The following is a 21,995-nucleotide window of genomic DNA, read 5'->3' as shown; positions in this document are numbered from 1 at the left end:
GCAAAAAGACAAAAAAAAAAAAGAAAAAAAAAAGAAAAGAAAAGAAAGAAAGAAAATGTAGTGAGATATGGAAGTATATCTTTTTGTTAAAAATGATACAACCAAGATGTGCGTGTTCCCCCCCCCCCAAAATCAAATACCTGGGAGTACACATGACCAAGGAGGTGAAAGACATAGATGCTGAGAACTAGAAAACATTAACCAAGAAAATTAAAGAGGATTCAAAGAAATGAAAAGATATTCCACACTCCTGGGTTGGAAAAATTAATATTGTAAAAATGGCCATACTACCCAAAGCAATCTCCAGATTCAAGGCAATCCCTATCAAATAACCCATGACATTTTTCACAGAACTAGAACAAACAATCCAAAATTTTATACGGAACCACAAAAGACCCAGAATTGCCACAGCAATCCTGAGGAACAAAAACCAAGCAGGAGGCATAACTCTCCCAGACTTCAGGCAATATTACAAAGCCACAGTCATCAGGACAGTGTGGTACGGGTACCAAAACAGACAGACGGACCAATGGAACAGAAGAGGGAATCCAGAAATAAACCCAGACACCTATGGTCAATTAATCTTTGACAAGGGAGGCAAGAGCATAAAATGGGAAAAAGACAGTGTTTTCAGCAAGTATTGCTGGGAAACCTGGGCAGCTGCATGCAAATCAGTGAACCTGGAACACACCCTCACACCAGGCACAAAAATAAATGCAAAATGGCTTAAAGGCTTAAATGTAAGACAAGACACCGTCAAACTCCTGGAAGAGAACATAGGCAAAACATTCTCTGACGTCAACCTTACAAATGTTTTCTCAGGTCAGTCTCCCAAAGCAATAGAAATAAGAGCAAAAATAAACCAATGGGACCTAATCAAACTGACAAGCTTTTGCACAGCAAAGGAAACCATAAAAACAAACAAACAAAAAAACCCAAGAAGACAACTTATGGAATGGGAGAAAATAGTCTCAAACAATGCAACTGACAAGGGCTTAATGTCTAAAATATAGAAACAACTTATACAACTCAACAGCAAATGAGCCAACAACCCAATGGAAAAATAGGCAAAAGACCTGAATAGACATTTCTCCAAAGGAGACGTAGAGGTGGTCAACAAGCACATGAAAAAATGCTCAACATCACTGATTATCAGAGAAATGCAAATCAAAACTACCATGAGAGAGGAGGACAAGATGGCGGAGGAGTAGGAGGACACGCTCGCCCTCTCCCACAAACACAACAAAAAAAGCACATCTACAGAATAAATGACTTGCACAGAACAGCAACCAATCGCTGGCAGAGGAACCTAAACTCCAATAACGGCAAGAAGTTCGTGACATTATTGGGCAGAACGGGAGAAAAGAGGAGAGTGAGAGAAGGTGAATCCGAGCGGACGGGCACTCCCGAAAGGGAACTGCGGAGGAAGAAAGGGATCCCGCACCCTGGAAAGTCACCTACCGGGCGAAAGATCAAACGAACCGGAGGAATCTCCAGATGCAGAGAAGAGTGTAGCAGTAAGTTGGAGTACGGAAAAGCCGATCAAGAACCCAACGGACCATCTGAACCAAGGGCACAGTCACCAAAAATTGAGACGCCTGGGTGGGGGCTGGGCACCGAATCCTCGGCTCCAGAGGTTAGTCCCCGGGAAAGGGCCGGGGGACGACTGGGTGGGGGCTGGGCACCGAGACCTCGCCTCTGAAGGTTAGTCCCCGAGAGGGGGCCGGGGACGCCTGGGTGGGGGCTGGGCACTGAGACCTCGCCTCTGAAGGTTAGTCCCCGAGAGGGGGCCGGGGACGCCTGGGAGGGGGGCTGGGCACCGAGACCTCGCTGCAGAAGGTTAGTCCCCGAGAAAGGGCCGGGGGGCGCCGCCTGGGTGGGGGCTGGGCACCGAGACCTCGGCTCCAGAGATTAGTCCCCGGGCTAGGGGGGCGGGGCAGAGCGGAAACTGCTTGGGAGGTCTAGAAACCATTTGAGGGGCAGAGACTGCCTGGGAGACTAGAAAACAAAGCTGTCGCAGAGGAAGGGAGCAATACTCCAGGGGCGGGGAAGTGGAAAGCCACATCAGAGGGAACGTGGGAGAAGAGCCTGGTCTGCGCCCGTGCTGGGGAGGGGAGAAAAGAAGGGGTGGATCCCCATAGAATACCCCCCACGCCACAGCAAGCTTACAGGCCCGATAGCTAGCTGAAAACTGTGCTTCCCAGTGCATCCCCTCCCCCCACCCCCGCCTCGCCCTACGCTCTCACGGACCTGGGGCTGCCTGCCATCCAGGAGGGCTGGCCTCAACAATTGCCTGAAGCCTACCACCACAGGGGCTGTCCCTGCACAGGCCTGCTTGCCCTTTGGTGGGGCTACACTTCCGCAGAGCAGCACCAAACACCACCAGCCCCCAAGAAAAGGCCTGCAGCCCAGAAAAGCTAGAACAAGCTTAGCCAGGCTGTGAATAGATCGGCCTAATTCTCGGACGGTTTTTCTGAGTCGGGTTGCCCTGGGGAGGAGCCTCTTCAGTTTCCAACGGCCCTGCTACCCGGCCAAGCCCCCAGGGGGTGCCCCACTCCCGTGAAATAACTGCTCAGCACCACCAGCCCCCTGGAAGAGCCCCTGCAGCCCAGAAAAGCTGCAACAAGCTCGGCCAGACTGTGAAAAGATCCGCCTACATTCTCAGGCTGTCCTTCTGAGTTGGGCTGCCCTAGGGAAGAGCCTCTTAGGTTCTCAGTGACCCAGATAGCTGCTCCAGCCCCCAGGGGGTGATGCACCCCTGAAGAGCAGCTGCCCAACACTGCCAACCCCCTGCAAGAACCCCACAGCCTAAAATGGATATACTTTATATTTTTTATGTAAAGTAAAAAATGTAAAGTATTAAAGAAAACCAAATAGAACATGTAGAGCTCTACATGACCAAGTGAAATCTGCTACCATCGTGGTGTGGACCTCCCAGTCCTGTCTGCCCTCAGGAAGTCCTCCTTTGCTGCAAAGAAACACTGTTAGCCCCATCAACACTCCAGAAAAGCCACACTGCCTCAAAAAAGATTGACCAACAACGCCAGCCCTCAGGAAATATTCCACGGCAGTGACAAGGCAAACACTGCCCGATCACGGAGAGTACAACTCCCTCAGGAGAAAGAAAACAACAAGCAAGATGAAGAAGCTGAGAAACCACCCCCAGTCAAACCAACAGGAGAACTCACCTAAAACAGTCAACAATGAAACAGATCTCGGCAGTCAGACAGACCTGGAATTCAAAAGAGAAATACTGAAAATACTGAAGGAATTAAGAGAAGATATGAACAGTAATGCAGATACCCTCAGAAAGGAGCTAGAAAATATAAGGAGGAGCCAAGAAAAACTAGAACATTCATTTGCAGAGATGCAAACTGAACTAGGGGCAGTAAAAACCAGAATGAATAATGCAGAAGAACGAATCAGTGATGTGGAAGCTAGAATAATGGAAATCACTCAATCTGGTCAACAGACAGAAAACCGAATCAAAAAACTGGAAAGCAATATAAGAGACCTATGGGATAATATGAAGCGGGCCAATCTACGCATAATAGGAATTCCAGAAGGAGTAGAAAAAGATAAGGGAATGGAAAATATATTTGAAGAAATTATTGCTGGAAACTTCCCAAATCTAAAGGATACTGGATTCAAGATACAAGAAGCACAGAGGGCCCCAAACAAACTGAACCCAAACAGACCCACACCAAGACACATCATAATAAAAATGGCAAAAGTTAGTGATAAAGAGAGGATCCTCAAGGCAGCAAGAGAAAAACAGAATGTTACCTACAAGGGAACCCCCATAAGAATATCAGCTGATTTCTCTACAGAAACACTACAGGCCAGGAGGGAATGGCAAGAGATATTTAAAGTGCTAAAAGGAAAAAATATGCAACCTAGAATACTCTATCCAGCAAGAATATCATTTAAAATAGAAGGGGAAATAACAATTTTTCCCAACAAACAAAAACTTAAAGAATACAGCAACACAAAACCCAGCTTAAAGGAAATATTGAAAGGGCTTCTCTAAACCAAAAAGAAAGGAAGGAAAGGGAAGAAAAAAGAAAAGAAAAAAAAAAAAAGAAGAAGAAGAGGAAGAACTAGGACTGAGGAAACCGCAATCAGAGAGCAGTCACTCAAATAAGCCAGCATACAGATTTAATCATGAACATGCGTCAAACAAAATAAAATTAAAAAGAAAAAAATAAAAAAGAGTCATCAAAACCATAAAATGTGGGCAAGGGATGTCAGGAGGTAAATAACCCTTTTTGTTTATATGTATGTCTCTCTTCTTAATTTTAATATAGTAATGAAGTGTTTGAACTTACAGGACCATCAGGCTAAAACACACATTTATGGGAAGGGGTTAGCATACTTAAAAAACAGGGCAATCACAAGCCAAAACCAAATATTGCATTTGCAAAAAATGAAAAAAAAAAAAAAACCCACTCAAGCAGATAACAACAGGAGACCATCCAACCAAAAAAAAAAAAAAAAAAAATGGAGAACCATAGAATCAACTGGAACACGAGGTTCAAATGGCAATAAATAATCATCTATCAATTATCACCTTAAATGTCAATGGACTGAATGCCCCAATCAAAAGACACAGACTGGCTGAGTGGATAAAAAGGCAAAAACCTTCAATATGCTGCCTACAAGAAACTCACCTTAGGACAAAAGATACATATAGATTGAAAGTGAAAGGGTGGGGAAAAATATTTCACGCCAATAGACATGACAGAAAAGCAGGAGTCGCAACGCTCATATCAGACAAAATAGACTTTAAAACAAAAGGCATAAAGAAAGACAAAGAAGGACACTATTTAATGATTAAGGGATCCATCCAAGGAGAGGATGTTACTATTGTCAACATATATGCCCCAAATACAGGAGCACCCAGATACACACAACAAATATTAACAGACATAAAGGGAGATATTGATGAGAATACAATCATAGTAGGAGACCTAAATACCCCCCTCACATCAATGGACAGATCCTCTAGACAGAAAACCAATAAAGCAACAGAGATCCTAAAGGAAACAATAGAAAAGTTAGACTTCATTGATATCTTCAGGACACTACATCCAAAAAAAGCAGAATACACATTCTTCTCAAATGCTCATGGAACATTCTCAAGAATCGACCACATATTGGGACACAACGCGAATCTCAATAATTAATTTAGGAGCGTAGAAATTATCTCAAGTATCTTCTCTGACCACAATGCCATGAAATTAGAAATCAACCATGGGAAAAGCAAAGAGAAAAAACCTACTCCATGGAGACTCAACAACATGCTACTAAAAAACCAATGGGTCAATGAAGAAATCAAGAAGGAAATTAAAAACTACCTTGAAACAAATGATAATGAAGACACAACCTCTCAAAATCTATGGGATGCTGCGAAAGCAGTGCTCAGAGGGAAATTTATAGCAATCCAGGCCTTTCTCAAAAAAGAAGAAAGATCCCAAATTGACAACTTAACCCTCCACCTAAACGAATTAGAAAAAGAAGAACAAAGAAGTCCTAACGTCAGCAGAAGGAAGGAAATTATAAAGATCAAAGAAGAAATCAATAAAATAGAGACTCAAAAAACAATAGAGAAAATTAATAAAACCAAGAGCTGGTTCTTTGAAAAGGTGAACAAAATTGACAAACCCCTGGCCAGACTCACTAAAAAGAGGAGAGAAAGAACCCAAATCACCAAAATTATAAATGAAAAAGGAGAAATCACAACGGATACAGCAGAAATACAAAAAACCATAAGAGAATACTATGAACAACTGTATGGCAACAAGTTTGACAATCTGGAAGAAATGGACAATTTTCTAGAATCTTACAGCCTGCCAAAACTGAATCAAGCAGAAACAGACCAACTGAACAGACTGATCACTAGAAATGAAATTGAAGAGGTCATAAAATCACTCCCTACAAATAAAAGCCCAGGACCAGATGGCTTCACAGGTGAATTTTACCAAACATATAAAGAGGAATTGGTGCCCATCCTCCTTAAACTCTTTCAAAAGGTTGAAGAAGAAGGAATACTCCCAAAGACATTTTATGAGGCCACCATCACCCTCATTCCAAAACCAGGCAGAGATACCACCAAAAAAGAAAACTATCGGCCAATATCTTTGATGAATATAGATGCAAAAATTCTCAAAAAATCTTAGCCAACCGAATCCAACAACATATCAAAAAAATTATACACCATGACCAGGTTGGGTTCATCCCAGGTTCACAAGGATGGTTCAACATACGCAAATCAATCAGCATCATACACCACATTAACAAAAAAAAAGTCAAAAATCATATGATCATCTCAATAGACGCAGAAAAAGCATTTGACAAAGTTCAACATCCATTCATGATCAAGACCCTCGCCAAAGTGGGTATAGAAGGAACATTCCTGAATATAATCAAAGCCATTTATGATAAACCCACAGCAAATATAATCCTCAATGGGGAAAAACTGAAAGCCTTCTCACTCAAATCTGGAACAAGACAGGGATGCCCACTCTCACCACTGCTCTTCAACATAGTTTTGGAAGTCCTAGCCACAGCAATTAGACAAACAAAAGAAATCAAAGGCATCCATATAGGAAGAGAAGAGATCAAACTGTCACTGTATGCAGATGACATGATATTATACCTAGAAAACCCTAAGGACTCAACCCAAAAACTCCTTGAACTGATTAATAAATTCAGCAAAGTGGCAGGATATAAGATTAACATTCAGAAGTCAGTTGCATTTCTGTATACCAGCAATGAAACATTAGAAAAGGAATACAAAAATACGATACCTTTTAAAATTGTACCTCACAAAATCAAATACCTCGGAATACACCTGACCAAAGAGGTAAAGGACCTATATGCCGAGAACTATAAAACTTTAATCAAAGAAATCAAAGAAGATGTAAAGAAATGGAAAGATATTCCATGTTCCTGGATTGGAAAAATCAATATTGTAAAAATGGCCATACTACCCAAAGCAATCTAAAGATTCAATGCAATCCCTATCAAATTACCCATGACATTTTTCACAGAACTAGAACAAACAATCCAAACATTTATATGGAACCACAAAAGACCCAGAATCGCCAAAGCAATCCTGAGCAACAAAAACCAAGCAGGAGGCATAACTCTCCCAGACTTTAAGAAATACTACAAAGCCACAGTCATCAAAACAGTGTGGTACTGGTATCAAAACAAACAGACAGACCAATGGAACAGAAGAGAGAATCCGGAAATAAACCCTGACACCTATGGTCAATTAATCTTTGACAAGGGAGGCAAGAACATAAAATGGGAAAAGGAAAGTCTATTCAGTAAGCATTGCTGGGAAACCTGGACAGCTGCATGCAAAGCAATGAAACTAGAACACACCCTCACACCATGCACAAAAATAAACTCAAAATGGCTGAAAGACTTAAATATAAGACAGGACACCATCAAACTCCTAGAAGAAAACATAGGCAAAACACTCTCTGACATCAACATCATGAATATTTTCTCAGGGCAGTCTCTCAAAGCAATAGAAATTAGAGCAAAAATAAACCCATGGGACCTCATCAAACTGAAAAGCTTTTGCACAGCAAAGGAAACCCAAAAGAAAACAAAAAGACAACTTTCAGAATGGGAGAAAATAGTTTCAAATGATGCAACTGACAAGGGCTTAATCTCTAGAATATATAAGCAACTTATACAACCCAACAGCAAAAAAACCAATCAATCAATGGAAAAATGGGCAAAAGACCTCAATAGACATTTCTCCAAAGAAGATATACAGATGGCCAACAAACACATGAAAAAATGCTCAACATCGCTGATTATAAGAGAAATGCAAATCAAAACTACCATGAGATACCACCTCACACCAGTCAGAATGGCCATCATTAATAAATCCACAAATAACAAGTGCTGGAGGGGCTGTGGAGAAAAGGGAACCCTCCTGCACTGCTGGTGGGAATGTAAACTGGTACAGCCACTATGGAGAACAGTTTGGAGATACCTTAGAAATCTATACATAGAACTTCCATATGACCCTGCAATCCCACTCTTGGGCATCTATCCGGACAAAGCTCTACTCAAAAGAGACACATGCACCCGCATGTTCATTGCAGCACTATTCACAATAGCCAGGACGTGGAAACAACCCAAATGTCCATCGACAGATGACTGGATTAGGAAGAAGTGGTATATATATACACAATGGAATACTACTCAGCCATAAAAAAGAATGACATAATGCCATTTGCAGCAACATGGATGGAGCTAGAGAATCTCATCCTGAGTGAAATGAGCCAGAAAGACAAAGACAAATACCACATGATATCACTTATAACTGGAATCTAATATCCAGCACAAATGAACATCTCCTCAGAAAAGAAAATCATGGACTTGGAGAAGAGACTTGTGGTTGCCTGATGAGAGGGGGAGGGAGTGGGAGGGATTGGGAGCTTGGGCTTATCAGACACAACCTAGAATAGATTTACAAGGAGATCCTGCTGAATAGCATTGAGAACTATGTCTAGATACTCATGTCGCAACAGAAGAAAGGGTGGGGGAAAAAACTGTAACTGCAATGTATACATGTAAGGATAACCTGACCCCCTTGCTGTACAGTGGGAAAAAAAAAAAACTACCATGAGATACCACCTCACATCGGTCGGAATGGCCATTATTATTAAGTGCACAAATAACAAATGCTGGAGGGGGTGTGGAGAAAAGGGAACCCTCATGCACTGTTGGTACAACCACTATGGAGAACACTATGGAGGTACATTAGGAAACTATACATAGAACTACCATATGACCCAGCAATCCCACTCTTGGGCATAGATCCAGACAAAACTTTACTTGAAAAAGACACATGCGCCCGCATGTTTATTGCAGCACTATTCACAATAGCCAAGGCATGGAAACAAGCTAAATGTCCACTGACAGATGACTGAATTAGGAAGATGTGAAAATACACACACACACACACACACACACACACACACACACACACACACACACAAATGGAATACTACTCAGCCGTAAAAAAGAACAAAATAATGCCATTTGTAGCAACATGGATGGAACTAGAGACTCTCATACTAAGTGAAGTATGTCAGAAAGAGAAAGACAGGTACCTTATGATATAACTTATATCTGGAATCTAATATATGGCACAAACTGTTCTACCGAAAAGGAAATCATGGACATGGAGAAAAGAGTCGTGGTTGCTAAGGAGGAGTGGGAGGGAGCGGGATGGATTGGGAACCTGGGGTTAATAGATGTAGGCTATTGCTTTTGGAATGGATAAGCAATTACATCCTGGTGTATAGCACTGGGAACTATCTTGTCACTTACGATGGAGCATGATAATGTGAGAAAAAAGAATCTATACATATATGTGTAACTGGGTCACCATGGGCTGTACAGTAGAAAACTGACAGAACACCATATACCAGCTTTATTTTTTATTTAATTAATTAATTTATTTTTGTCTTTTTGCCATTTCTTGGGCTACTCTGGCAGCATATGGAGGTTCCTAGGCTAGGGGCCCAGTTGGAGCTGTAGCCATCAGCCTACGCTGGAGCCACAGCAATGCAGGATCCGAGCCGCATCTGCAACCACAGCTCACAGCAATGCCGGATCTTTAACCCACTGAGCAAGGCCAGGGATCGAACCCACAACCTCATGGTTCCTAGTCGGATTTGTTAACCCCTGAGCCACGACGGGAACTCCTGTAAACCAGCTTTAATGAAAAAAAAAATCATTACATAAAAAAAATTTGTGTGTTTCAATGTACATAAATTTTACCTCAAAAAACTGTGTAATCATCATTATTAACTGAAGTCAGAAAGTTTGTGAGGTATAGATGATATAAAATTGTCAGAAATGTTGATTCTGTCGAAACTAAGAGAGACATATAAAGATTTATTATACTCTTCTGTTTACTTTTCAGGCTTTGAAATGCTCCAAAATTAAAAGTTAAACAAAATTAACTCAAAATGGGCCACTGGCCTAATTATTATTATTAAAAATAGTAAAAGTCCAGAAGACATAGAAGAAAAGACATCTTCATAGCCTTGGTCTAGGCAAAAAGTTTTAGAACAAAAAGCACTAACCATATAAACAGAATTTCATAAAAACTTAGACTTTTTATTTATAGTTCCTAAAAATATACTGCTCAGAAAATGAAAAGTAAGCTACTAGTTGGGAGTAAATATGTTAAAAAACCTGACCAAATACTTATATCTAGCTTATGTAACTAATATTTACAAATCAATAATAAGAAATCACAATAGCCAGGGAAGAAATATATAGCCTAATAAGAAGATATTTAAATGGCCAATCAGACATGAAAACTGAATCAATGTCATAATAACCAGGGAAATGTAAACAAAATTACAAGGTGCTATTATATACCAATAGAATGATGAAATTAAAAGTACTGACAATATCATGTATTGGTGAACATCTGAAATTCTCATTTATTGCTGGTGGGAGTATACAATGGCATAACCATCTTGGAAAATACTTTGGCAGATTTTAATAGAATAAGAAATACATGTTCCATAGGACGTAGAGATTCTGCTCCTAGGTGTTTTCTCAACTGAAATGGAAGTATATGTCTGTAGAAAAACTTATGCATGAATATTCATGGAAGCTTTACTTATATTAGTTTCAAATTGTAAACAATGTATATTTCCTTCAACTGCTGAATGAGCAAAGAAATTGTGGAATATTCATATGACTGAATACTCCTCAGCAATAGAAAGGAATGAACTATCAATGTGTGCAATAACATGAATTTATCTCAAAACTATGCTGAGTGAAAAAAACAACACGAAAGAGTACATACTGTATGACTATATTTTTATAAATGCCAAAACCAGGTCAAAACAATATATAGTGACTGAAATCAGAAGTCAGGAGTGGGGGCGTCGTTCATGATATTAGAGAATTTTTGTAATGAAAATATATATATATATCTTGCCTCTTAATTGAGTGGTGGTTGCAAAGCCTTTTTTTTTTTTTTTTACTTTTTACGGCCACACCTCTGGAATATGGAAGGTTCCTGGGCTAGGGGTCTAATTTGAGCTGCAGCTGCCAGCCTACTTCACAGCCACAGCAACACCAGATCTGAGCTGCATCTGGGACCCATGCCACAGCTTGCGGCAACTCTGGATCCTTAACCCACTGAGTGAGGCCAGGGATGGAACCTGCATCATCATGGATACTAGTTGGGTTCTTAAAGCGCTGAGACACAATGCGAACTCCTGCATGGGCTTATACATTTGTTAAAAATCAATGAACTAGAGTTGTGGTGAGCTGTGGTATATAGGTTGCAGACGCAGCTCAGATCTGGCATTGCTGTGTCATAGGCCTGTAGCTACAGCTCTGAGTTCAACCCCTAGCCTGGGTGGGAACTTCCAGATGCTGCAGGTGCAGCCCTAAAAGACAAACAAACAAAAAAATCAATGAACTGTAAAGCCCATAAGTTGGGTTCATTTTATTGTATGTCAACTATACCCAATAAAGTACATTTAAGTACTCATATACAACATATGAACAGCCCAGGCCAAGAAATTTAAAACTAAATTCCTACAGGCCAACATTACTTGTAATCAAAGAAATATGAATTAAAGTAATGTGATGGCATTTTTAGCATTAAATTGGCCCCATTTTTAGGAACTTGTTAGGAAAGACATGGGGGAAAAGGAATGCTTATACATTGCTCGTATGAGTGTAATAGAACCTTTCATGAGAACACTTCAGCAATATTCTTAACAGAGTATATCTTTAGACTTGGCAATTTAACTTCAAGGAATTTATCCTCAGAAAATAATCTGTTACATTTCTCAAAACGCACATTCAACTCACAGTGTTTATCTTAGTCAATATTGGACATAAAAAATGTCAAAGAAATGACATACTAAATGATAGTACTTCCACTGAAGGAATATTATAAAGCAATCAAGAGTAATGCTGATGCAGTTTATTTACTGACATGAAAAGATGCCAATAATAAGTGGTTTTAATGAAAATGCTCCAAGGTAGCATATTACAATATAATCTAACAAAAAACACTATGCACCCAAATATTAACAGTGATTATTTATGAGTAGATGGCTTTCATTTTCTATTTTATGTTAATATATATTCTATATTTTTAAAAATATAAATGCAGTACTTGTAAAAAATAAATTATTAAAGAAACAAATTTTGCAAATAGGCCATTCAATGAATTGGTTTTTGGTAAACTGATCCATTGATAAATTCACTTTCATGGACTGATTTTCAGGGAAGTGGCCTCACTCCTTTAAAAGTTAGAATCAGTTTGACTTTACTATTGACAAAGGTGACTGAGCAGTGGGAAAATGGTATCATTTATTAAGATATGGAAAATAGGAAGGCATATTCCTTTTTGAGGAATTCCCATTTGTTTTCCCATTTTGAGGAAAGGTAGTGGATATAACTTTTTAATGTGTTGAATTTTAAATGTCTGTTGAGTATTTAGATATGGACAGAAATACAGATTTGGAAGTCACCAGCAGAGGGTAACTCACGGCATGGGAGTAGACAGGATCTTTGGAGAGCACAGAATGCCAAGAGAAGGCTGAGGATAGAACACTGTGGAATTTCAATAATTAACTCTTGAAGGAGACTGAAAAGTAGACAGAAGTTGGAGGAAAATTAGAAATATATCATGAAAGGAAAATTAATATTTCAAGAAGTTAGTGTCTGTTAAGTGAAATAGGGTTGAAATGTACTCACTGAACTTAAGAGCATCTGGTGTCATCTATTCCATTCATAAGAGGAGGAATTTCCAGGTAAAGACAATTAGTGGCTTGTCCAAGGCTATATGACCAGAGCCAGATCTTTAGAATCCTAAGCCTAGGGTTCTTCTAGGGTACCACATTGCCTCTTGATTTAAGCTAGCCACCAGAATAAAGTTTCTGAGAGATAAGTTTGTAAAATATTGTACATCATTGACTCTGTGGCTTTCCTTTTTGGAGAAGTCTTTAGAAATTACAGTCTCTTTAATGCTGCAGTTAAGATTACACAGGAGTCTCTTATCAAGCAAAATAACTTTGCTATATTATTTTATTTACACTGCTTGATTTCTTTGCACACATAATACATTTAATTTGATTATTAGTGAATTAAGATGTGTTATGTTTAGAATAACCTTTCTGCTCCTACCTATCAAATTAAATGTCTCCCTTTCATTAACTTACACTTGAAGTTTATTTTAGGTTTGTCCTGATTAACTCTGCTTATACTGTACTTTCTAGCACAGTCTTGGTTTCTTTTGTACCCTTTACACCCTTTGTAAATGATAGATTTTACAGTATTTTTGCTTCAAACACAACTGTATTAATTAGTACAATATTTCCTGAATTTAAGTCCCCTCAGGAAAATAATACAGTTTTGGAGAGTTTTAAGTTGCTTGGCAACTAACTGGTCCTTGTAGCAATTTCTGCCATTTAATAACTTTCCTTGGAGTTCCCGTGGTGGCTCAGTGGTTAACAAATCCGACTAGGAACCATAAGGTTGCGGGTTCGATCCCTGGCCTTGCTCAGTGGGTTAAAGATCCGGCATTGCCGTGAGCTGTGGTGTAGGTCACAGATGCGGCTCGGATCCTGCATTGCTGTGGCTCTAGCATAGGCCGATGGCTACAGCTCCAATTCGACCCCTAGCCTGGGAACCTCCATATGCCGGAGTGGCCCAAGAAATGGCAAAAAGACAAAAACAAAAAAACAAAAAAACTTTCCTTGCCAGTGACTGTAAGAGAAAAGGAGGTTTCTGCCATAAACACCGTGACTTTGACAAGGAGAAAGCTTCTGGCTCAATGTTAACATATTAAAAGTTTCAAACTTATTTAGTTTAAGTAAATCTAATATGTACAGTTTATATTACTTTTTTTGATGGAAATAAAATGTCTGCTTATCAGAACCTCTGATGGATTATTTCAGATAGCAAACAACTATCCCTGAAATTAGAGGTTTGCAATATGGATTATACTGTACTATATTCATATGTATTACGTTAAGCAAGTTCTTGAGGAGCATGTATAATGTATTTCACTCTGATAGGTAGTGAGTGTGTTAATGTACCTCAAAGCTGTAGGTTAAGATTTTCCTTGAAGGAGTTTTTAATCTAGTTGGGATTTGTGGAATATAGTCTTGAGGTAACCAATGAATAGCATAAGGCTATATCAGACTAAGCACAGGAAAAGTAATACAGACAAGTAAGTGTGTGTTCCCGTCATGGCTCAGTGGAAACGAATCTGACTAGTATCCATGAAGATGTAGGTTCTATCCCTGGCCTTGCTCAGTGGTTTAAGCAGGTTGCAGACACGGCTTGGATCTGGCATTGCTGTGGCTGTGGTGAGGTTGGCAGCTACAGCTCCAATTGGACACCTAGCCTGGGAACCCCCATATGCCGTGGTGCGGCTCCAAAAAGACAAAGAAAAGAAAAAAGAAAAAAAAAAAAGAAAAGTGAGTGAATAAACCTGCAAAAGAGTGACTTAGTTTAAGGTTACTTTTAAATTCTTTTTCTTTCTTCTTTTGGTAACTCTTGAAATTTTCTCTATCTTTGGGCACTGTGACATTTTATAGACTCAACTAATAATTACTAAGTGAATATTCACTGAAGTATAATTTAATCCTCACAAATACCTGTAAATTTGGTATTATCCCATTTTTTAGATTGAAACAGAATCCTAATTAGGTTAAGTAATTTACTCAGCCTCAAGAGCTGATGAAGAATACAGTTGGGATTTAATTCTAGGTTTGTTTTCTCTGGTTCTTGCTCTCAATGGCTATACCTGCCTTATTTTGACATTTCCCTTGGTCAACTTTCTTTTCCCATTACCTGTTTGTTGACATTTTTGAAGGGTTGTAATCCTTGTCTTTAAACTCTGCTCCTTGAAGAAAATTTCCCATTTTTTCTCAAATTACCTCTATTCAGATGATTTCCTAATTTATATTGTACTCTCACATTCCATCCCTGATTTTCAATTTTCTACCTTCTGTTCTTTGTTGTTTGGAAGTTCTACCAGCATTTGATGATCTTGTCTAAAATCCCTTTCCCCTCCTCCTTATTTTCCCATTTCTGTCATTTCCCTGAGTTTGAAAACTTAATCACATGTGGTTTGTGCCTCTTATTTTCTGTTGTTCTCTCTCAAGCCTGTTGTTCAGCATTGTGTTCTCACTAAATCCTGTTTAGTGTCTCATCTTAATATCATAATTTGTGGCCCTGTTCTTTTTCTGTTTCCACTGCTTGTATAAGTTTTAAAATTTATTTCCCTGACTTCTATTCTAGTCCATTCTGAAACCACTTTCACCCAAGGATATAGTTATTATTATTACCATAAAATAATACATTTTATTTACTTAATAAAATAATGTGACATACATATTATTTAACATTAAATAATAACAATAATAAAATAACTTCTCTTGGTATATTCTTTATGCCATAAGGTGCATCATTTACTCATTGAAACAACTTTTGAGTTGTGTTTATTTTACTAATTTTAAGATAAAAACTTGGAAACTAAGAAACATTCAACAAATTTCTTAAGATCATATAGTTACTAAGTAACAGGACTAGAATTTGTGCTGAGGTCCACCAGATTCCAAAGTTCATGTCTGAATACTCCTTATACAGCTACGACACATTTCAGAGTGAAAGGGAACTACTAATTTTTCTGGGTTAACAGGTACAAATTGGGACTGTCCTAGAAAACCAGGACTTAGCATCTAACCATATGAATTCTACTTTCTAACCAATGATGATACTCAGATAAATAATGGAGAAGTTGAAAGGACGTCTAGTTTTGCAGAAAGAAAAATGTGTTCATCCTTGTATTCAGTGAGTTGATGACTATAAGATAGCCTCTTGGAAATTTCCAGAAAAAGGCTGGATACATATGAAAGGAACTTAGTAGAGAACTGAACACTAAAGATACAAATTTGAGAGCCATTTATCTGGAGAGACTGCTGAAGCCATGAAACAAATGAGTTCTTTGAAAATTTAGGAAAACAGAAATAGGGTAGAAGGTTAAGAACTAAACCCTGGGAAACATGAAATATGAAGAGACAGAAATAGGAAGAAGAACCTATTGGGGTGATGCCTCTATTAGACTGTAAGCTTCTTTCTGGAATGAATTATGCTTTTTTTATACCCTGAATATCACATATTACATTGTCAAATACATTTATTAAAAACTAATTAAAATTAACTATTACACAGATCCATATGATGACTGAAAGATGAATTAAATTCTATCTTCTTTTCTAGGAGCTAATCAAACCTTTCATATGAAGACCTCTCAGATGTTATCTTTTCTCTCTGGCCAGGTCTACGTTTCTTCTTATTGAAGCTTGGACTCCTATGATAGGTAGGGATTGGCTTGGGACCATACTTACATAGCCAGAAGTCTGAGAGCTAATGCACATGAATGAGCCATATTTGCAAAGACATATTATTGTATGTAAACTGTCACATGCCCCATAATGTTTCATGTATAATTTAAGTTAGAAATAAAGAGAAGAAGGAAGCCATTTTTCAGAGATTCAAGTTTTGGAAAGGTAACAATACTATACAAATAGAAAAGCAAAATAACCTCCTCCCCCTCCCCCTTTCTGCTTGTACTGGAAAAGGGCATCAGGTAACATGGTTTTGGAGAAGCCTTACTTAAGATGCTTTTGGAAATGGGTTGCCACAGCAAGAACTGTCCCTGAAGTAACAAAATCCCCCTTAGAGTTTTCTGAGAACCCCTCAATGTCTTCTTTGCACTTGGATCTCAAGAAGAGACTATTTAAGCTCATTTTAATGAATTGTTTTTCTCCACTTGTAATTTTGTGCAGTGGATTGAGAACGAGGATTGGGATTCATTTAGAGTTTCTCTGGGATGTGGAAAATTCCAAGAGCATATCAAAAAGATGTAGCATCATTGCTGAGTCATAGCTGAGGGTGAGCAGGTCCTTGCTGATGTTATGTGCACAAAATCATAAATGGATACAGGCTTGAGTCCAGTGTTTTTAGTTAGATTTGCTTAAAGGAAGATAGACGTCTGTCTTTGTGTTTTGGCTTCAAAACTTCTGTAAGAGGACTTCTGCCATTAACCCAGAAACAAAAATCTTTCCAGTCCACTTGCATACTATAGCTCAAATTTCTCCATATCAAGATTTATTTCTTGGCTGTGATATCTGTCATCCTTAATAGCTGAAAGCCCCTAGTAAGGGGTGTAGAATGCAAGTTGCCACACAAAACTTTTTAGCCTCTATTTGAATGAAATCCCTTCCCGAGAAGAACTGTTTGGCAACATATGCAACTTACAGTAGCCAGGACTGATGTCTAGAGACAACCTGGGTGCCATCAGTAACATATACTCAGTACTTTGAAGGAGTCCAGCAATATCCCTGGCACCTATGAAGTTTGGAGTTGGATAGAGCCAAGTTTGACTTAAGATGCTAGAACCTACAAGCTGTGTGTCTCTCACTTTTTAAAGCAAATATTAATAGGTCTAACCTATTAATAGGTTATTAATTGGTGAGGAATTAGTGAGGTAAATTTTTTGCACATTTTTTTGGATCCTTCGTGTGAAGGTCCTGGGTTAGACACAGTGTTTGGTTCACAGTAAGTGCTTAATGCAAGGTAGCAAGAATTACTTTTCCCACAGTACTTTGCTCTTAAATATGCTTAAAATAAAGATTATCATACTTAGTGAAGTCAAAGACAAATATCATGTGGTATCACTTAGATGTGGAATTAAATAAAAATTATATAAAAGAACTTATCTATAAAACAGAAACAAACTCAAAATTTTGAAATCAAATTTATGGTTACCATAGGGGAAACCATGGAGGGTGGGGAGAGGGATAAATTAGGAGAATGGGAATAACACATACACACTACTGTATGTAGAATAGATAATTGAAAATGACTTGTATAGCACAGGGAAATCTACTTAATAGTCTGTAATAACCCATATAGGAAAGAAGAATGGATATATGTATACTTATAACTGATTCACTTTGTTATACACCTGAAACTAATACAACACTGTAAATCAACTATACTCCAATAAAATTAAAAGTAAACAATTTGGAAGTTAGGCTTCAAAAGACTATGATAAAGATGGAAATAATAATCAGTAAATGGGTTTAAAAGTTAAAAAAAGATATAACCTGAATGAAAGAATAGGTCATTAAAAGCCATGCCAAGCATTAACAAAGATGTAAACATTTCTTCTTCCTTAGGGAAGGTAGTCTCTGGAGCAGTGATCCTGAGGGAGCCTCTGTAGGTAGGGTGTTGAGATCTCTAATCCAGAAAAAAACTCTATAGTTTCCTGACATACTCTGACATTAGGAAAGAATGCTGTTTCATCCCTGAAAGCTGGACAGAAGACTCAGTGCAAAGGCACAGGTTATGTTCTTTCCATCAGCAAGAGAACCAGGATAAACAAGAGGTTTTGATCCTTAGTAGAGAAACAGAAGTAGAGGTGTCTGAATTCTGAATTGTCACTTTCTTTTCACCAGGGCCATTTGAGTCTCCTCTGAAAGAGATGGATGAGAGAGAGCAGAGCAGAGGACTGTGACTCCAAGCAGAAGGAGGGTGAGTGCCTGCCTGACCTGGTCTGTCCTGTGGCTCAAACTCTGTGAGTCAGACCACCTGACTTACCCTTCTGCTGCAACTTAGCAGCACTGGGACTTGTGCAGATCACTTAGGCACAGTCATATGAGGATAATCATGCCACACCTCATTTACAGCAATGCTTATCTCATAGATAGCTCAGTAAATGTTCCTTTTATTTTTCTTAAAGTTAATTAATAACTTTATATTATGATTCTGTTATTATTATCACATAATTCCACAGCCATTCCAGCCAAAGACCCTGGGCACACTACTTTATCTTCCTGCTCTGTCAAGCACTGGCCCCAAGGTAAAAGGTCTAGGCAGGGTTGAATGGCTACCATGTTTCAAGAGTCACTGCAGAGAAGGGCCCCAGGCCTCATATATTTGACTAAGGGCTGTAGAGGGAAGGACATGCACAGAAGGGACCATAGGAAAGGTTGGAGGTGTTTCTTACTCTGGAGACAAATTTCACCCTCAGGCAGTTACCAGGATGGTTCAAGGCACTTTTGGACCATGAAAAGAGAGACACAGGTATAAAGAAATGCCATCTTCATGAAGTTCAAAAATCTCTCTATTCAAACGCCATTCTCAGGAAGAATTCTCTCTTTCTCTGAACAACTCTTCTTTTTCCAACACAGATTCTTCTTGAGAGGAATGGCTGCAGATAATACCTCCTCTGTGACAGAGTTTATCCTCGCAGGCTTAACAAACCAACCAGAACTCCAGATCCTCCTCTTCTTCCTGTTTCTAAGTTTTTACATGGTCACTGTGGTAGGGAATCTGAGTTTGATAACCCTGATTGGATTGAATTCTCACCTTCATATTCCCATGTACTTTTCCTCTTCAACTTGTCCTTCATAGATTTTAGTTTCTCTACTGCCATCATCCCCAAAATGCTGACGAGTTTTGTCTCAAAAAAGAACATCATTTCCTATGCAGGGTGCATGACTCAGCTCTTTTTCTTTTGTTTTTTTGTCTTTTCTGAATCGTTCATTTTGTCAGCGATGGCGTATGACCGCTATGTGGCCATCTGTAAACCATTGGTGTACACAGTTACCATGTCTCCTCAGGTGTGTTTACTCCTTTTGTTGGGTGTCTATGGCATGGGGGTTTTTGGGGCTGTGGCCCATACAGGAAATATAGTATTTCTGACCTTTTGTGCTGACAACCTTATCAATCACTATATGTGTGACATTCTTCCCCTCCTTGAACTTTCCTGCAATAGCTCTTACATAAATGTATTAGCAGTCTTTATTGTTGTGACCATTGGCATTGGGGTGCCCATTGGTGCCATTTTTATCTCTTACGGTTTCATCCTTTCAAGTATTTTCCACATTAGCTCCACTGAAGGCAGGTCCAAAGCCTTTAGTACTTGCAGTTCCCACATAATTGCAGTTTCTCTTTTCTTTGGCTCAGGAGCATTTATGTACCTCAAACCACCTTCTATCTTACCCCTTGACCAGGGGAAAGTATCCTCCCTGTTCTATACCATTGTGGTGCCCATGTTTAACCCATTAATCTATAGCCTGAGGAATAAGGATGTTGTATTTGCCCTAAAGAAAACCTTGGGCAGAATAACCTTCTCTTGAATAAATATTAGAAATTGAGAAATAAGATGCAAGAATTTTTTATCCAGCACCTTCATATAATACATTACACTTTAGAGACTCAGAAATGTTTATATGTTGCCCAAGAACATAAAATTGCTTGGTGCCAGAGCTGGGACTGGAAATTCCAGCTTGAATCCCAATCCAGTTTGTTTTTCTTTATGTCATGTTTTCTTGCCTCATGTCTTTCTTGGAAGATTTTACTTCACATGTTTGTTGACCTAGCACATTTAACTTATGAATTTATTCACAGTAATTTCATGCTACTTTTCACAGGGTAATTTTTATATATCACATTTTGTAAGAGAGTAGGAGGTGGAAAATTTTGTTGAGTTGGTCTTGGCAAAATGACAAGATCAGTTCTGATGAATTCTGTAGTGTATAAGTATAAAGTACGTTAGGTTTCATATAGTTGCAAGTATGGTGACCTATGACTTGATGGGTAGAGCCCTAGAGATAGTTTAGTGAATTACAACTTCTAGGCAAGAGAAATACAATTTTATGGGGTATAAAGATATGGAGTGGAGGTATCATATATTGTTTCAACACTAACAGAGACAGAATTTGGGGTTTAATTTCAAGGGTTACCCTGGTTGTGGCCTGAGATAACCGGGAGCTGTTACTACCCAATATAGAAGTAACTAGTCATATATGGTACTGAGCACTTGAAATGTGGTCATCCAAATTGAGAATGTTGTAAGGGTGCAAATGTAAGTGTATCTTTGAAGAATTAATATGAAACTAATATAAAATATCTATTGAAAAATGTCTATTTAGGTCTTCTGCCCATTTTTCAATTGGGTTGTTTGAGTTTTGCTGTTGAGTTGTATGAGCTGTTTGTATATTTTGGAGATTAAGCCCTTACCAGTTGCATTGTTTACAATTATTTTCTCTCATTCTGTAGGTTGACTTTTTGTTTTTTTCCTTTGCTGTGCAAAAGCTTGTAAGTTTGATTAGGTGCCATTGGTTTATTTTTGTTTTTATCTAGAGTCTTGGGAGACTGACCAAGAAAACATTTGTATGGTTGATGTCAGAGAATGTTTTGCCTATGTCCTCTTCTAAGAGTTTTATGGTGCCTTGTCTTATATTTAAGTTTTTAAGCCATTTGAGCTTATTTTGAGCATGTTGTGAGGGTATGTTCTAGATGGCCAACTGGCACATGAAAAAATGCTCAACATCACTAACTATTAGAGAAATTCAAATCACAACTATAATGAGTTACCACCTCACTTTAGTCAGAAGGGCTATCATTAATAAGCCTACAAATGACAAATGCTGGAGAGGGTGTGGAGAAAATGGAGTCCTCCTACACTGTTGGTGGGAATGTAAATTGGTACAATCACTATGGAAAATAGTATGGACATACCTCAGAAAACTAAACATAGAACTACCATATGATCCAGAAATCCCACTCCTGGGCATATGTCCAGACAAAACTTTCATTCAAAAAGATACATGCACCTCTATGTTCATAGCAGCACTATTCACTATAGCCAAGACATGTAAACAACTTGCCGCCATTAAAAAGATCATGAAGATTAATTTTGAGTTAATTTTGGTATATAGTATAAGGTATGGAACAAATTTTTTTGGGGTTTGTGTGTTTTTGCACAAAGATATCCAGTGATTATTCTTTCACCTATGTTAAAAATCAATTAATTCTACTTGTGTGTGTTCGTTTCTGTTCTCTATGTTCTGTCCCTTTCACCCACCTGTTTGCCTTGATGTCAGTACACA

The 21,995-nt window shown here is 38.7% G+C and overlaps 1 protein-coding gene and 1 pseudogene across 1 annotated transcript in view; one reads left to right on the top strand and one right to left on the bottom strand.

The window, feature by feature from the left end:
- The window catches only part of LOC100524098 (olfactory receptor 8A1-like), a 141,033-nt gene that overhangs the window by 15,901 nt on the left and 103,137 nt on the right, over window positions 1-21,995 (bottom strand). The window lies entirely within an intron of this gene.
- On the top strand, window positions 19,306-20,240 carry LOC100521109 (olfactory receptor 8B12-like; annotated as a pseudogene).

This window comes from Sus scrofa, chromosome 9 (genome assembly GCF_054392235.1).
Source record: "Sus scrofa isolate SSC_HxYL_T2T_F1_AM1 chromosome 9, Sscrofa_HxYL_maternal_Yorkshire_Landrace_v2.0, whole genome shotgun sequence".
In the NCBI taxonomy this organism is placed as follows: domain Eukaryota; kingdom Metazoa; phylum Chordata; class Mammalia; order Artiodactyla; family Suidae; genus Sus; species Sus scrofa.
Note: the sequence above shows the minus strand (reverse complement) of the source record. Positions and strands in the feature narration are given on the sequence as shown.